Source organism: Etheostoma spectabile, chromosome 6 (genome assembly GCF_008692095.1).
Source record: "Etheostoma spectabile isolate EspeVRDwgs_2016 chromosome 6, UIUC_Espe_1.0, whole genome shotgun sequence".
In the NCBI taxonomy this organism is placed as follows: Eukaryota; Metazoa; Chordata; class Actinopteri; order Perciformes; family Percidae; genus Etheostoma; species Etheostoma spectabile.
This window is the reverse complement of record NC_045738.1, coordinates 23,585,361-23,598,151: the sequence shown is the minus strand read 5'-3', so window position 1 is coordinate 23,598,151 and position 12,791 is coordinate 23,585,361. Positions and strand designations below refer to the sequence as shown.

Here is a 12,791-nt window from a genome sequence, read left to right as displayed (position 1 = left end):
ATGTTGATGGATAATCCCAGACTGGAATATGTCAACTTTTACTCAATACTATTTCATTTCAAGGCATTATTTGCATTAACAATCACTACTGTAAAAGAATTCTGTTTTGTGAAGTGACAAGGCTACGCTTAAAGTTGTAATGTTGTCATGTTTAACCCTCGCGTTGTCTTCCCGTCGACCATGCAACTTCGTTTTTCTGGGTTGAAATCAACGTTTTTGTCAGTTTTATTCCAATTTTCGGTCACTTTTTGACGTTTTTTAAATGATGTTTTGGTCCTTTAGTACATTCTTTCTTGTCGCTTTTTTCCAATGTTTTTGATGTTTTTTTGGTAACTTTTTTCCGATTTTTTGGGTCACTTTTTCTGCGTTTCAAAAACTAATGTTTACGTTGATTCTTTTCCTGCGTTTTGTAGTTTTTTTCCAACCTCTGTCACTTTTGTCAACGTTCTGTTGTAGTTCTGATATAGAAAGCTTTTGTAAACAGGTTAAATTTGCTTCTTAGAACATGAAACATGAGGTGGTCAGATGTAACGTGATAAAGTAGATTGACAGCCTATATATGTTTTGCCTTATTATTTTATGTATGACTTATTAGATCATGTGTAGTTATACAAAATGTATTTTTTTTTCTTTTGGCCATTTTTGTGTGTTATTTGCTGCAAACTTGCCTAAACTCTAAGTTTATTTCCATTATCTCGTCCTCTTTCAGTCAATCTGTTCCTATTATTCCTATTATTAATTCATGTATATTGTATGTATGTACAGTATATTGTATCCTAGTATTTCATGTATATTTATATTCTGTGATTTAGCTGCTGTAACACTGTAGTTTCCCATTTTATTGGAATCAACAAATATGTATGTATCTATCGATCTATTTATCTATCTATTAAATAAAAATCAACAAAATGGGGTTAAAAATTATTTAAAAAATGATTATTAACTTATCTGACTCCAGCATGGAGTGGTTCTAGAGAGAATCGCGATGCATCTAAGGATCGATTATTTTCCCCACCCCTAAAGAATACTGTAATCACACAATTTCATAAACTTTCTAAACAACACAAATAAAATGTCCAAGAGCCTAATAACTATGACGTTTGAGAGTCTTCGCTTACAGTTAAGAAGTTAATGTAGTTACTCGCGTTAGCTTAGGCTACATATTTTTGAATTGATACAGTTCATGTTTGAAAAAGTCCATTAAAAAATGGGGACTAGCATCAAAAAAGAGCCAACATCAACTTCAACTCCAACATTAATAACAGTAATAGTTCAAGTACGCAGCCACAAGAGACTGATGCATTTGCATTCCCCTAAATGCTTGCTTTCCTGAAGCTCAGCATGTCCAATTTTCTTGTTCATCTCTTTTTTTGTTTTTACCAGAAACTGAAGGAGATGTAAGAGTCGAGCTTGTTAGTCGGCAGGATGTAATGTGTAAACCCCACCGCCTCATCACAGGAAGCACATCCTCTGCTTGGACACTTTGGGTTAAAATCTTCAGCCGAGCCACACCGCAGCTTTAGTTGAAAGGCAGAGAAACTAACACACAGATGGATGTACAGTTACAGAGGAGCACAGGAACACCCCCAAGTAGAGACTAACACACACAGTAGTAGCGAATGCATACATACACACACACACACACACACACAAACACGCACATTCATTTTCATAAGAAGTCCCGTAACTGGACAAAAACACATGTAGATGGACAGAACACCAACTGCTGCACAGCTATCTGCACAATCACACACACACTCACTCACACACGCACACACAAATGCATGCAAGCACGCACGCACACACACAAACGCACACAAACACACACATACATTTTCATAAGAAGTGCCGCAACTGGACAAAAACACATGTAGAAGGACAGAACACCAACTGCTACACAACTATCTACACACACACACACACACACCACACACACACAACACACACACACACACACACACACACACACACACACACACACACACACACACACACACACACAAAAGCAGGTAAGCACGCATGCACACAGACACACACATACATTTTCATAAGAAGTGCCGTAACTGGACAAAAACACATGTAGATGGACAGAACACCAACTGCTGCAAAACTATCTACACAAACACACACACACTCACTCACTCACTTACTCACACACGCACACACAAACGCATGCAAGCAAGCAAACATGCACACACACAAACACACACACACAGACACACACATACATTTTCATAAGAAGTGCCATAACTGGACAAAAACACATGTAGATGGACAGAACACCAACTGCTGCACCGCTATCTACACACACACACACACACACACACTCACTCACTCACTCACACATGCACACACAAACGCACGCAAGCATGCATGCACACACACACACAGACACACACACATGCATTTTCATAAGAAGTGCCGTAACTGGAAAAAAAACATGTAGATGGACAGAACACCAACTGCTGCACAACTATCTACACACACACACACACACACACACATGCAAGCACGCACACACACACATACCCTGTGGAGTGTCAGAGTGCAATGTTCTCTCCATCGCTGTCCTTACTTTGTCTCTATTAATCTCCCAGTAGCGAGGCATGGACTGGTGAGACGTTCCACATCGCTCTGTAATCTTCTCTTAATGTGCTGCACTCTAAGCCTAAGTGAACCCATTTGGAGTGACTGTGAGCGGACTGAGATTCCTCCCATGTTATCTGAACAAGTGTTACTAATGGCTTTATCAATTAGGCCAAGTCCAACAACTGCATGCCTGCAATCTCCTTAAATACACTCCACCGGCGTAGCCTTGATTCCTCTGGTTAATGAGTACACAAGCACCTGTGTGTGTGTGTGTGTGTGTGTGTGTGTGCTTGTGTGTGTGTGTGTGTATGTGTGCTTGTGTGTGTGTGTGTGTGTGTGTATTTGTGTGTGTCTGTGTGTGTGTGTGTGTGTTGGTCTCTGTGTGTGAATGTGCGTTTGTGTCTGTGTGTCTGGGTATTTAATGTGTGTGTTTATTTAATGTGTGTGTGTGTGTGTGTGTGTGTGTGTGTATGTGTGTGTGTGTGTGTGCGTGCGTTTGTGTGTGTGTGTGTGTGTGTGTGTGAACAACCAGCTTCTTTTGAAATACTCTGTATTAAGAGATGATTCTGTGCTATTGTCCTTGTCAGTGGTAGAAGAAGTATTCAGATCCTTAGAAAAAGTACTAATTCCACAGTGTAAAAATACTCTGTTACAAGTGAAAGTCCTGCATTGTAAAGGATACTCTGGTAAAAGTATGTAAGTACCAGAAAAATGTACTTTAAAAACTCATATTTTAGAAACCCAAACCATACACGCATTTAACAGATTAAAGTGTTTAATCGTCTAATAACTTTATCAGTACTTATAGCCCTATATATTGTTGGGTAGTTTGATTTATAATAAACCATCATATTTTATAAACTACATGTGTTTTCTTAAAATCTTGATTTGTAAAGAAACTAAAGCTGTCAGATCAACGTAGTAGATTAAAAAGTAGAATATTTCGCTCTGAAATGTAATGGAGTAGACGTAGAAAGTGGCATGAAAAGGAAAGAATCAAATAAAGTACAACTACTTCAAATATGTACTTAAGAACAGTAAATGTTGCCTAGTAACGAGAACGCTGGCGAGATTGACACACTGTAAAAAACCTCTCCTCACTATCTGCTAGCTGCCTGTCCCTGAACCACTGTAAAAAACATCTCCTCACTATCTGCTAGCTGCCTGTCCCCAGAACACACTGTAAAAAACATCTCCTCACTATCTGCTAGCTGCCTGTCCCTGAACACACTGTAAAAAACACTCCTCACTATACTGCTAGCTGCCTGTCCCCAGAACACACTGTAAAAAAACATCTCTCACTATCTGCTAGCTGCCTGTCCCAGAACACACTGTAAAAAACACTCTCTCACTATCTGCTAGCTGCCTGTCCCTAGAACACACTGTAAAAACATCTCACTATCTGCTAGCTGCCTGTCCCGCAACACACTGTAAAAAACATTCCTCACTATCTGCTAGCTGGCCTGTCCCAGAACACACTGTAAAAAACATCTCTCACTATTGCTAGCTGCCTGTCCCCAGACACACTGTAAAAAACATCTCACATCTGCTAGCTGCCTGTCCCCTGAACACACTGTAAAAAACATATCTCACTATATGCTAGCTGCCTGTCCCCAGAAACACACTGTAAAAAACATGTCCACTATCTGCTAGCTGCCTGTCCCCTGAACACACTGTAAAAACCTCTCACTATCTGCTAGCTTGCTGTCCCAGAACCACTGTAAAAAAACTCCTCACTATCTGCTAGCTGCATGTCCCAGAACACACTGTAAAAAACATCTCCTCACTATCTGCTAGCTGCCTGTCCCCTGAATGTCCCCTGAATGTCCCCTGAGTTTTGCCGACTGGATACGGCAAAAGGTTAATCTATCAACTAGCGTTGCTCTGATTGGTTGTAGCGCTATCCTGTTGCGTGCAGAGGGAATTTGAAGGACAACAGTTTATCCCGCCCCAATGGTGAGCCAACATTTGGATGTGGGTCTGGCTTGTCAGGTTACGCCCAACCTCAATGTGGGCTAAATAAGTAGACATATTTTGTCATTTTTATGAGGTCTGTGGTTGATGTTTTCCATGTAAAACCATAATGTTACATTTTGCTCTGGCATATAACTTTTGACTTTAAACTGTTTTAAACTGATCTGTTAAATTATTTAAAGTCCCACTCCAGACACGTTTTTTAAGTATTAAAAAAATGGTTTCAGGTTTCTTTACTGGCTATTGCGTATGAGACATGAATTGTTTTTTTTTTTAGATTAGAGACATACCTAATCAAGCTTGCCTGGGATACGTTTGAGTCTCAGATTCCAGGGAATAGCCACAGACACCCCCCCCCGCCCTACATATGTAATTATATCAAGAATTGGGTTAGGAATATCAAATTATAACACAGCAGAAAACTGTTATAAAGAAGAAACCTACAGAACATCAACAGAAAGCTGTTGAATTATACATTACACAGGTGCTGCATTAGCTAATGAAAAAAGGCATGCGCCTCATCAAAAATGCCAATGATTGTTTCATAGTTATGGTAATATCGGTATCATCACATATAAGTCATATGTAGCCAAATGTTTCTGTGTGGGAGGTCATGCACGCCAGTGACCTTCAATGCATTTCAAATGAAAGACATCAGCGCAGGAGAAGCCCTCACTGAGGACACGTGTGTGGGGTGGTTGGTGTGTGTGGTGTGTGGGTGTGTGGGGTGGTGTTGTGTGTGGTGTGGTGTGTGGTGCACGTGTGAGTTAAGACCAATTAGAGCGAGTGGATTCACTTTTCTGTGGACTCTCCCGACTGAAATCATTGGCTGAGTACTCCTTAACTCCCTACAGAGTATGTTTTATACATTATTTCTCTTACTTAATTTAATGGACACAGGCAGAAAGAGAGATAGAGGGAGAAGGGAGGTAAATCAATAATTAGAGAACTGTGTGTACTACATGACGTTTATGCTGTTGATAGCCCCAAGCTGAAATTGTCATATTCTGTAGGTAACTTAAAGGGGAAGTGCGTAGGATTTAGGGGGATTGACAACTAGCAGAAAGAAGAGTATAGTATTCTTAATTTTCCATCATGATCAGTGTTTGTGTTAGCTTACGCTACATTTAGATTTTTTTTTTTTTTATGAGAGCTTATAGACTTAATGTGAGCACTTACAATACAATGTGAGAATTTGAAGAACAAAAAATCTGAACTTGTATATCATAGTCACAAAAAACATGAGAGCTTGTAAATACAACTCGATTCTGCAATTTGAGTCCCGACAGTGGAGGAAATTATCATTAATGTCTCATTGTTCTCATTGTCATTGAAAACTATTAAAATGAAAATGATGATAGTGTGAGTGTTGCGAGGATCTGTACCAAACAAGATTATTTGTTTTCATTTTCTTGTTAAGATAATATTTGGGGAATTTTCCCTTTATTTGATAGTGAAAAGGGCGGGGGGGGGGGACGACACTCTACTCTTGTAGGCTTGGATGTCTCTGCACAGATCACACTACTTCATTCAGAATGGTTGACACATATTGTGTGTGTGTGTGTGTGTGTGTGTGTGTGGTGTGTGTGTGTGGTGTGGTGTGGTGTGTGTGTGTGTGGTGTCCCAAGAACACGGGTGTGATTTTTTTCTCTGTGTGAAAATTTCAACATACAAATTCAGATTTATTTCCGGTGTCATGTTTTTTTTTCTTTTTCTTTCTGAACTTTAAATTTAGCTCACATGTGTGTGTGTGTGTGTGTGACAAAATTCAAGTTCAGATTTTTGTTGAACACGTTCTCAGATTCTACAATTCCCCACATCAAGTCTACAAGCTCTCACATTTTGCACCATATTTACCTTCATTTCAGCGCAGGGTCTATTTCCACCACAAAAAGTGAGCGAATCTGGCAAGACAACATGCTGATGATTACATATAATATATTATATATGATATAAATAATCTGAATCAGAAAAAAAAAATACATATCCCAACCCTTTTTATCTTTACTGCCCCTCATCCTGCGAGAAAGGCCTCACCTCTAGATGTCACTAAATCCTACAAACTGCTCCTTTAATACTGTGTGTGTTATATATATACACATACATACATATATATACATACATATACATGATAAACACATATATACAATATTTATATATACATATACAGTGCCTGACAAAAGTCTTGTCGCTTATCTATTTTGTAGAAACACCTGCCATTAACCTGACTTTTAATTAATCAATTGGTGTAAGAAATAGCTCATTTGAAAAGCTAAAACCCTCCCAAATGATGTTCAATGCACTGAAATAAATTAGTTTCATTAAAAAAAGATTTATTATTTAAACAAGACAGAAAGGTCAAATTTTGGCAAGACAAAAGTTTTGTTGCCTGTACAGAAATTGAACAAATTTACTACAAATACTAAAATATGTCAGCAAATTAAATAGTGGTGCTGTGAGATCCAAATGTAATATCTTGTATGACTTCCATGAGCTTGAAGGACTGGACCCATGCGGTTTGGCAAGGATTCAGACCATGTGTTGATGAAGTCATCAGGAATAGCTAGGAAAGCAGTCTTGCTGCCTCCCAGAGTTCATCAATATTCTTTGGTTTGGTCTTCCATGCTTCCTCTTTCATCCTACCCCACATATGCTCCATGATGTTCATGTCTGGTGACGGGGCCGGCCAATCCTGGACCATCTTGATCTTCTTCGCCTTGAGGAACTTTGAAGTGGAGATGGAAGTATGCAATGGAGCACCATCCTGCTGGAGAATTTGGGCTCTTTTATGGTTGGGAATATAAGAGGTAGCTAAGATGTCTTGGTATTTGAGACTATTGATGTTGCCTTCCACCCTGCAGATCTCTCGCACACCCCCATACTGGATGTAACCCCAGACCATGATTTTTCCGCCACCAAACTTCACTGTTTTCTGGGTGAATCTTGGATCCATGCGGGCTCCAGTAGGTCTCCTGCAATATTTGCGGCGACTGTGGTGTAATTCAACAGAAGATTCATCTGAAAAATCCACTTTCTTCCACTTCTCCAGCGTCCATCCTTTTAGCAGGCTGTGGGCCTTGGCACATGCCACACGGTTTTTCAATTGTCTTTTGTTTAGTGCTGGCTTCTGGGCACTGATTCGACCATGGAGGCCATTTCGAGACAGAATCCGACAAACTGTTCTGGTTGACACAGGGACTTCAGGGGACCAGGTCTCGTGGAGCTCTGCTGCAGTGGAAAATGGGCTGGCCTTGGATTTTCGAGCCAACAAACGGTCCTCTCGAGCAGTGTTTTGCGGGGTCTGCCTGAGGGCTTGTCAAAAACGTCTCCAGTGTCTTCAAATCTTTTTTTAATCCTCTGTACTTGACGCGTGAGACACATTGAAGGTGTCGCCACATCAGCAGTGGATCTGGTCTTCAGCCTCTTGATAATCCAAACTGTAGTCTCAGGGTGAATCTTAGGCATGTTTGCAGGGTCTAGTTGCAGTTGATGTGAAGGTCTAGTGTACTGGGGTTGTTTTTATACACACCTGAGACCGGATTGATCCATTATTAGTCCCAGGTGAAGCTCATATGACAAGGCGACAACACTTATGTCTTTGCAAAAATTGACTCAACGGGCTTTACCAAGCTGTGAATATTAGAATACTTTTTGACAGTTTCGTTTTGCACTGACACATTATTACAAAATCTGTTGGGATTACATGAGCCATTTCTTGTAAATAAATCTTGATTAGAAATATATTTCAGTGGCACTTCAGGTCAATTTGTACACAAGCGACAAGACTTTTGTCAGGGACTGTACATATATACAGTATATATATAAAACCTTCTTGCTATGAGGCCATAGTGCTAACCATTGGGCCACCCACCATATGTCTATACATAGAGTATATATACAGTATATATACATTTTACCTTAGTTTGGCAGTTTTGTGTGTGACTGTACAAAGCAAAACCACCCTCATCTTTATGAGTTCCAAATATAAACCACTTCTTTTAGAAGTTAATTTGTCATATTCTTTCCATTGATATAAGAATTGAGAGACCATACAATCAAATCCATTTCCAACCTGTATTAACAAAGAAGAGTAATTTTACTTTGGCAAATGCAAGTGGACCATTATCACTCACAGCATGGAGCACTAGAGCCAGAGAGGATGAATTTTGATGTCTTCTGTAAATAGATTTTAGGTTTTTTACTGGCACTGTGTGGATGAATGAAAGCACTTGCCCAAAATCTCATGAAATGGCGTATGTATGACACGTCATATTGTAAGCCGTTATTGGCGTGTTATCAAGACGCATTCTCACTTTTTAGCGTGTGTATCAACGCCATTTGGGCCCCATTGACTTACATTACCTTGTGATAGCATGTGAAATTACACGGTGGCGAGTAGTATGAAAGGGCAAAAATCCACCTAGGGAGGTTGGTCCGGGTGGTGGATGGATTCACCCAGGAGACCGGAGATCGGGTCACCTGTGTCATGTTTCCTGAACCCAACCGCCAGTCTCTTTTTTTAACTAAAGCCAACCCCGTTCTTCTTTTCCTAAACACAATGCTTCTCGCAATAACATGGCAAGTGGCGATAACACGCCAAGCGGCGATACCAAGGCAAGTGGCGATACCAAGGTAAGTGGCAATAACACGCAAATGCCGATAACAGGCCAAGTGGCAATAACACGCCAAGCAGTGATACCACGTCAAGTGGCAATAACACGCCAAATGGCGATATCACAGCAAGTAGCAATACCACGGCCAGTGGCGATAACACGCCAAGCGGCGATAACAAACCTAGTGGTCATAACACGCCAAGTGGTAATACAGAAGCAATTAGCAATAACACGGCAAGCGGCGACAACACGCCAAGCGGTGACAACACGTCAAGCGGCGATAACACGCCTAGCGGGGATAACACGCCAAGTAGCAATACAGAGGCAAGTAGCAATACCAAGGCAAGTGGCGATAACACGGCAAGTGGCAATAACATGGCAAGTGGCGATAACATGGCAAGTGGCGATAACACGCCAAGCGGCGATAACAAACCTAGCGGCTACAACACGCCAAGTGGTAATACAGAGGCAAGTAGCGATAACACGCCAAGAGGCGACAACACGCCAAACGGTGACAACACGCCAAGCGGTGATAACACGCAAATCGGCGATAACACGCCTAGCGAGGATAACACGCCAAGTGGCAATACAGAGGCAAGTAGCAATACCAAGGCAAGTGGCGATAACACGGCAAGTGGCGATAAAACGCCAAGCGGCGATAACACGCCAAGCAGTCATAACACGGCGAGCGGCGATAAAACACGTCAAGCGGCGGTAAAACACGCCAAATGGCGTTAAAACACGGCAAGCATCGATAAAACATGGCAAGCTGTGATAACGTGCCAAATGGTGTGTATGTATACGCCCGCTGTACATAGCATAGACAACACACGAATAGCTCAAAATGCGCACAGATAACACGCCACTTGGCTTAAGAAAGTCAGCGTGTACTGTGTGTTTACGTGAAGTCCCGATGCCATGTTGGATCACAGCTCATGGTGAGTGCGGTTAAGGAGGAGACCATCCATCTCTCCAGACAAGCCAAAATAAACTAAGCAGGTGTAAAAATCCCAGAACCTGAGGTGGAATCACAGTAAAATCAATAGTCCAGCTCCCTCCGAGCAAATGGACAGAGCGGATGTATGAATGGATGAAAGAAACATAAAGTGACAGAGGGGCTGACACGGTGATAGAGTGAACAAACAGTCAGAGACAGACTGACAGACAGGACGAGCGAAGAATTGATTCGCCCGGATGGTTTGTTGGACAGGCGTCAAGACGGATGGATGGAGACAAATGGAACCATAGACGGATGGGCCAACACGTCGTCAGCGAGACAGACAGTGACACTCTGACACTGTCAGGGCAGCAGAACACTGAAGGTTGTCCTGATAACATAGACGAGTACACATTGAACGCTCATTTGGGTTCTCTGCCAATTTATATCAGCTTTGTATCCTGCAGTATCAAGCGTTCCCAGCCGAAAACCTCAGGAATGACAACTAGGATTATTTTTCCAAGTCTGTGCAATTCCATAAGCATCTAGTAAATCCATTTTTCCAATTTGCATGTGTTGATGAATTAACCCTCCTGTTGTCCTCGGGTCAAATTTGACCCGTCTTTTAAGTTTCTATATCAAAAATTGTGGGTTTCTTTCAACCTAATTTCCCAGAAAACAACACAGAGTTGCATTCAGTTCACTACTTTTATTGACTTTTGGGTGTTGTATTAAATTTTGTAGCATTTGAAAAAAAAAACAATTGAAATAGTTTTAAAACAGCATCCTGACATAAGTTCCCTGAACTATTAGTCAAAAATAATTCATACACTGAACAAAGTTATAAACACTTTTGTTTTTGCCCCCATTTTCCATGAGCTGAACACAAAGATGTAAGACTTTTTCTACATACGGTATACAAAAGGTTTATTTCTCTCAAATAGTGTTCACAAATCTGTCTAAATCGGTGTTAGTGAGCACTTCTCCTTTGCCAAGGTCCTCCATCCACCTTACAGGTGTGGCATATGAAGAAGCTGATTAGACAGCATAATTATTGCACAGATGTGTCTTAGGCTGGCCACAATAAAAGGCCACTCTTCAATGTGCAGTTGTGCTATACTGGGGGGTCCTGGGGGGGTTCTGGGGGAACAACATCTCTCCAAAGTGCCAACCGCCATCAAATGTGGCCATTTGTCCACTCAAGTCGGTTACAACGTCGAACTGCAGTCAGGTTCGAGAGAGACAGAGAGAGAGAGAGAGAGAGAGAGAGAGAGAGAGAGAGCGCGAGAGGAGAGAGAGGTAGGGAAGAGAGGGAGAGCAGAGAGAGAGAGAGAGAGAGGTGAGAGGGAGGAGAGAGAGACGGAGAGGGGAGACGAGAGCAAAAGGAGAGAGAGAGAGAGAGAGAGAGAGAGAGAGAGAGAGAGAGAGAAGCAGAACTGAACAACAGAAAAGTTAAATATGTTTTTTGATATCCTTTTTGTTTTTCTATTTTTCTTTTTTTTTATTAAAAATTGTTTCAACATACCCTTTGAGGGACATGTACTGTAAATAATTTGTTTAGTATCTACAATTATATCATAAGTATCCTGTTTATTATAGCAGATGTAATTACTCCTTGTTGTTTATATGTATTTACATGTATTTTTGGCATGCCAATAAAGCAACATGAAAATGAAAATTAAATAAGAGAGAGAGAGAGAGAGAGAGAGAGAGAGAGAGAGAAGGGGATGAACCCAAACCCTAACGAGGGGGGCGAACCCACACCAGATACTGACTGATTTCTGGACCTCAAAAGCAGCATTTTATCTCAAAACCTAAATAAATTGCATATAAAAGAGGTTTGTTGACTATTAGTTTCCCAAGAAAAAGTGAAAAACTAGTTTTACTGGTAAAAAAAAAGCACAGAAAAAAAAGTGTTAATTATTGTTAATAACTGTTAAGACACAAGGGCTAACAGAGATAACAAGTGATTGCAAGAAAGGTTTGAGCATTTCTCATTAGACACAGACAAGCTGAAGAGTGCAGTTACTTGAAGAGAAAATCAAGGTGGAGATAATCATGTGATTGACAGAAGGATTAAATCGCTAATCCCAAAGATATGTATTAAATGCACCCCCATGTCTGTACTGTGTATACATTTGTTTCGGTGCTTGTGGATGCTATATATGCTGGAAGGTTGTTTCTGATGAATGGGATCAGAGGGGGGAAAAAAACTTAAGGGAAAGAGAGAATGACAGAATATATGAGTATGTTGGTGTGAAATGTGGGGAGAAAGAGTGAGACACAGAATGAGCAAGTGTGAGAAAAAGAGAAGGAGAGACCCAGAAAGATATACAGTACAGACAGAGGGAGAGAAACCCGGCTCCATAAAGACGTGAGCAGAATGCTGCCGGATCCGAGTGAGAGGGAGGTGATATATAGTTTAGTCAGTAGCAGCGGGTCACGACAAAGCCTTTAACAGTAATGTCCTGGGAGTTGTCTCGCCCAGGGGACCCGCGCTCCATTTTACAGCCAAGCAACTGAGACTGAGACGCCGCGGCATGACAGCTGGAGCAGTAAAGCCGGCCTCTCGTCCCATCCATAACACGAAGGAGGCGTAGACGCCGCTGATACCGCCACAAAACACCCGGCCCGAGGCCACACCGACAGCTGGCGAGTGGAGAAGGATAAAGGGGGGG

At 41.3% G+C, this 12,791-nt stretch overlaps 1 protein-coding gene and 1 long non-coding RNA gene across 5 annotated transcripts in view; both read right to left on the bottom strand.

Moving 5' to 3' along the window:
• Nucleotides 1–12,791, bottom strand: part of LOC116690692 (furin-like protease kpc-1) — a 298,529-nt gene that overhangs the window by 105,026 nt on the left and 180,712 nt on the right. The gene's annotated exons all lie outside the window — the stretch shown is intronic.
• LOC116690706 (uncharacterized) overlaps nucleotides 4,422–12,791 on the bottom strand; it is a 15,290-nt gene continuing 6,920 nt past the window's right edge. Inside the window, exon 3 of the long non-coding RNA XR_004332338.1 lies at nucleotides 4,422–4,473. This is a non-coding gene — a long non-coding RNA (uncharacterized LOC116690706). The remainder of the gene's footprint in view (nucleotides 4,474–12,791) is intronic.